The following is a 6,000-nucleotide window of genomic DNA, read 5'->3' as shown; positions in this document are numbered from 1 at the left end:
AGGAATTTGCCTAAGCATACTGTTCTTGGGTTCCAGAGTTGTACAGATCCGAAAATTCGCACAATTGAGGAATCTCGTGAAAATCTTAGATGCTTAGTGAAGTTCATCAATAGTGTGGTGATAGGCAGTGTTTAAGGAATCAGATGCATATTGATTCTTGAGGAAAAACAGATTTCACATCTCAGATGTAAAATAGTAGATCTAACTTGCTATAAAAATAGGGTTTTTATTTACCCTAGATGGCGCGCACGAAGAACAGAGAAGAGTTGTCGGGAGAAGCTCTTCGGTGCGTGTCCAATGCACCCTAACCCGACAGCAGAGGACGTCTACGGCGGCGGCGGACGAAGATGGTCTGACTCAGGGGTGGTTTCGGCGACGGAAAAGTCGAGGCAGTGAAGCTCTTCTTCGCCGGCGACGAGACTTACAGCGGTGGCGCTAGGGTTCGGGGCTTTTGCTATAGCAGGAGAGCGATGGAGCGAAGAAGTGTTTGCCGAGGGGGATAAGGACATATTTATAGCCTCGCAGTTACTGTTGGGGCGAAGAAATCGGACCAAATAGCCCGTGCCTCTACGTCTCCGTAGGACACGTGTAGCTCCCGAGCAAAGCGGTGGAGATCGTGGTTATCCGAACGAGGGAAGTTGGGTTCAGTTACTGTGCATTAAAGAAACATTTTTGAAGATTTGACGATTTTGTTACAAAATCATCAGCTGACAAGGACGCAGTGAGGATTTTGAATAGAGTTTCAAGTAGAACGCATATGAAGAATTGAATAGACTAGATGAGAATAGCATAGAGGGAAAGTAGGGTCCGATCAAATTTACTTAGATGAAATATCAACTTGAAGAAATAGCTACAAGTGAATGTTGTTGAGGACTTGAAATCACGGTCTATCTAGTTAAACGAAAGTCATCAATTGTTTTTGAATATTTGACTAACTTGAGGATTTTGTAATAAATCGTCACAATGAAGAACAATTGTTTTGAATAAAAACACATTTTAACGAAATGGAACATTGAAGAAAATCAACTTGAGGAATTTCATGTTGGGCGGTGGCATGACCCACCATATAAGAATGTTGATTACACACGCCACGTACAATTGTCGTAGGGCCCTGAGAATCAATTTCTTCGTTGATTTCTTCACATTCAGAGTGATATTCTTAATCAGTTGAACAAAATCAATTCGTCGTGTGTTGCACATCTAAGTCATCAATTTTGCATAAGTGTTAGGATGTGTGCATGTTTTTACAAAACATTTCAAGATTCTAAGATATTTAGCTCACACCACAACTTGCAAAACCTTTTCTCATCCAAGGGCTTAGTGAAGATATCTGCCAGTTGATCATCAGTCTTCAGATGGTTGATGAGGATATTGCCCTTGAGGACATGGTCCCGAAGAAAATGATGACGAATCTGGATGTGCTTAGTCTTCGAGTGCTGTACTGGGTTGTATGCAATCTTGATTGCACTCTCATTGTCGCGGTAGAGAGGCACATTCTTCATGTTGATGTCGTAGTCCTTGAGGGTTTGCTTCATCCATAGTAGTTGAGCACAGCATGAACCAGCAGCAATGTACTCAGCTTCGGCAGTGGAGAGTGATATGCAATTCTGCTTCTTTGAGGACCAGCAAACTAGTGATCTTCCGAGGAAATGTCATGTACCAGAAGTTGACTTGCGATCCACACAATCACCAGCATAGTCAGAATCAGAATACCCTACCAGATGAAGATTTGAGCCCTTGGGATACCATAATCCTAGTGTTGGTGTGTGAGCTAAGTATCGAAGAATATGCTTCACAGCCTTATGGTGTGATTCCTTCGGTTTTGCTTGAAAACCTGCACACATGCAAACACTAAGCATTATATCTGGCCTAGATGCACATAGATACAATAAAGAGCCAATCATAGAGCGATATACCTGCTGATCAAATTCTTTACCATTTTCATCAGTGCCGAGGTGGCCGATGGTAGGCATTGGAGTCTTGGCACCTTTGCATTCATGCATATCGAATTTCCTCAGAACATCCTTGAGGTATTTCTCCTGTGATATGAAGATTCCATTGCGTTGTTGACGAATTTGAAGACCTAAGAAGAATTTCAGCTCCCCCATCATAGACATCTGATATTCTTCACTCATCATGTAAGCAAATTCATCACTGTATCGTTTGTCAGTACAGCCAAATATAATATCATCGACATATATCTGGCACACAAATATCTCATTATGAAAGGATTTAGTGAAAAGAGTTGGATTGAGTGAACCAGGTTTGAAGCCTTTCTCGAATTCCTTCAATGTATCATACCATGCCCGAGGGGCTTGCTTGAGACCATAGAGCGCCTTTTTGAGTCTGAAGACTTTGTCTGGATTCTTTGGATCCTCAAAACCTGGGGGCTGAGCAACTTATACTTCTTCCTCAAGCTTACCATTGACGAATGCACTTTTCACATCCATTTGATATAATATGATGTTATGATGATTAGCATAAGCAAGTAGTATTCGAATAGCTTCAAGTCTAGCAACAGGTGCAAAAGTTTCATCAAAATCTATTCCTTCAACCTGGGTGTAGCCTTGGGCTACAAGTCGTGCCTTATTCCTCACAACTTGACCATCCTCATCTTGCTTATTTCGGAAAATCCACTTGGTTCCGATGATGTTGTGCTTGCGAGGATCTGGTCGTTTGACGAGCTCCCATACATCATTCAACTTGAATTGAAGAAGTTCGTCTTGGATAGCTTGGATCCACTCCGGTTCCAGGAAAGCCTCAACAACTTTTGAGGGTTCTGTGATAGATACAAAGGAGAAATGCCCACAAAAGTTAACTAAGTGTGAAGCTTTTGAGCGAGTGAGAGGACCTGGCGCGTTGATGTCATTGAGGATTTTGTCAAGTTCTACTTCATTTGCAATCCTCGGATGAGCTGGTTGAGGATTTCGTCTGCGCTGAGGAAGTGGTGATGGGGTTATAGTCCCAAGATAGGGTCATAGGTCTGCTCTATAGGTCCTACCCAAGTACTACCCTTCATAGGGGACAAGGCCCTTAGACAGTTCCGACTGAACTAAGGACGCCCCCATCATCCAGTCGGCGACGGTCCACTCGGAGCATATCTAACGTGCCGACTGGAATCCACTTTGTACATCGTAACCTCCCAGGAGGGCAATGATCATACGTTTTCATACACTATAACTAGAATTTAAGGCTTACGTTACCAGTAATGCCAACATTTACTCACTACTACTCCACCCCTGTCCACCGGACCATTATGAAGGGCAGCGCACTCTATATAAGCCGGCCTTCGCCACTGGTACACGGGTTGGCACTTGCTGTAATCCCTTAATACACTCGACACAAAGCTCCCAAGAGCACTGAGACATAGGGCTTTTACCTCCACTGTAGAGGGGCCTGAACTCATACATCCTCATCGTAGCTAAGGCTCTGCCCATATACTTTCGTACACCGTACTTCTACTGTCAGACTTATACCCACGACAGTTGGCGCCCACCGTGGGGCAGGCGTCTAAGTGACTTCCGACGAGTTTGCGATTTCATCTTTTTGTCATGTCATCTGGCGGAGATCTGTGCATGGGTCATGAGATCCTCTTCGGTGCACTCTCCTTCATCGCCGATGATTCAGCATGGCTTCAGGATGCGCCCCTCAACATCGAGATGCTTCCGAGTCGCGGGGCTACGCACTTCCGTGCCAGTTCATGCGGCGTTCTTCTTCTCCAGCCATCTACCCCGGTGTCGATCTTCCCCCCCGTCACGCGCCGCAACAAGCGATCCGGTCGTTCGCGGCTCCAGCGTTGGGTGCGACACGCCCTAGCACGACAAAACATGTCCTCTCAAGTGGCGGTGCTCGAATCGGTTGTGGTTCCACGGTCATCCCAATGCTTGGAGTCAGTTCCGACTGAACTACCTTCCGAGTATCAGGGTCACGGGCCTGCAGCCAAAGTACTCATGGCCGATTCCCACGAAAGTCCCTCCGGGACTGGTCGGAACGAGCGTGAGATCGGAGAATCATCCGGCGCTCGTTGTCAGCACCTTCGTTCTTCCAGTCGACGCGCTCGCCAGAGCAACGTCGATGTGTTCCGCACACCCATCCTCAACTTGGCTGCAGCCACCAGGATCGCTGATTCTCTCCAGCCGACTGATTCGGAGGCTGGTAGAGGAATCGAGCAGATCCGTGCCTTGTTACATACGGCGCAGCAGCAAAACTCGGCGGTCTCCCAGTCGCACAACAAGATCCACAACAGTTCCGTTCAAGCGAACACACATCGGTCGGTTTTCAGTTCCGGCTCTCACCAGCGTCGCAGAGGGGACAGCCTCTGGAATGATCGTTCCAGGGACCAGCATTGGAATCCGCTTTCCATTCGGTCTCATCCTGAAGATCGTCTCTGTTCGCGTACTCCTCCGCGGAGTGGGCCTTACGGACCCCGGCATTATGATGGTCATCGTTTGGGCGGTGACGCGCATGATCAAAGGCCTGATGCAAGAGGGTATATCACTCAGAAGAAGGTTGATAGAAGCCGAGCCCACCGTGATGGTCACGATAGAGATCATCTGAGTGGAAGCAGGACCGTTGTTTCCGGTCCCGAGTGTTTCAGTCGGGCCATTCGCTCGGCTGACATCCCTCCCAACTTCCGATTGGCGACGGGAATCAACAAATTCACAGGAGAGTCCAAACCAGAAACTTGGTTAGACGACTACAGAGTGGCGGTCGAGATCGGTGGCGGAGATGACCATGTCACCATGAAACATCTCCCACTGATGCTCGACGGTTTGGCTCGAGCTTGGCTAAACCAGTTAGCTCCATCAAGCATTTACAGTTGGGCAGATCTGTCCTGAGTCTTCATTAGGACCTTCGAGGGTACGTGCAAACGCCCTGCTGGTCTCACAGAGCTTCAGCACTGTGTCCAGAAGCAAGACGAGCCCTTGCATGATTTCATCCAGTGTTGGACAACCCTCTACCACACGGTGGAGAATGTTACAGAACACCAAGCAGTCTGCGCCTTCAAGGCAGGCGTTCGGTACAGAGATCTATACCTGAAGTTTGGTCGGACATGCGACATCTCCATGAGCAAGATGATGGAGATAGCCGTGCGCTATGCGAATGGCGAAGAGGAGGACCGCATACGTAGCGGCAAGCATAAGTCAGTCGCCGACAGAGATGGGAGCAGCAGTCAGAAACAAAAACAGAAAGCCCAATCCACTCCGCAAGCAGAGGCGGCAGTCATTACAAACGCTAAGTCCAAAGGCAAGGGGAAACCACAGTACACCCCCAAGAAGAAATAGTCAGGAAATTCCATCCTAGATCAACCATGTCCAATCCACACGAAGACGGATGAAGAAGGCAATGTCATATTGCCGAAACATACCACTCGGCAGTGTCGCCTCCTGATCCAAGGATTCGGTGAAGGACAGCCGAGTGAGAAAGACAACGAGCAAGATGATGAGGACAAGGGGGATCCGTTCCCTCAAACCCATGCAACGTTAATGATTTTTGCTGATGTAGAAAGCAAAAGTCGACTGAAGCTGGTCAATAGGGAGGTAAACATGGCAACCCCATCCACTCCCATGTTCCTCAAGTGGTCACAGACTGCAATCACTTTTGATCAGTCAGACCACCCAGCACACGTACCCCCTAGGGAGGCATGCTCTGGTCGTCGACCCGGTGGTGGAAGGAGTTAGGCTGCGCAAAGTCCTCATGGACGGCGGCAACAGCTTCAATATCATGTACGTTGATACTCTCAAGGGAAGAAAGCCAAATCACTCGGCCAGATTGCGTTGGATGTCGTTTTCGGCTCTGACAAGAACTTCCGCAAAGATAAGTTAACATTCGAGGTGGTAGACTTCCAGACTGGATACCATGCCATTCTGGGCCGTCCGGCATACGTACGTTTCATGGCCCGTCCATGTTACGTATATTTGAAGATGAAGATGCCTGGTCCCAAAGGCGTGATTACTGTCAAAGGCAATCGGCAGCGCGCCGAGGAGTGTTTGCAGCAGG

Source organism: Hordeum vulgare, chromosome 2H (assembly GCF_904849725.1).
Source record: "Hordeum vulgare subsp. vulgare chromosome 2H, MorexV3_pseudomolecules_assembly, whole genome shotgun sequence".
Taxonomy (NCBI): domain Eukaryota; kingdom Viridiplantae; phylum Streptophyta; class Magnoliopsida; order Poales; family Poaceae; genus Hordeum; species Hordeum vulgare.
This window is presented reverse-complemented; position numbering follows the sequence as displayed.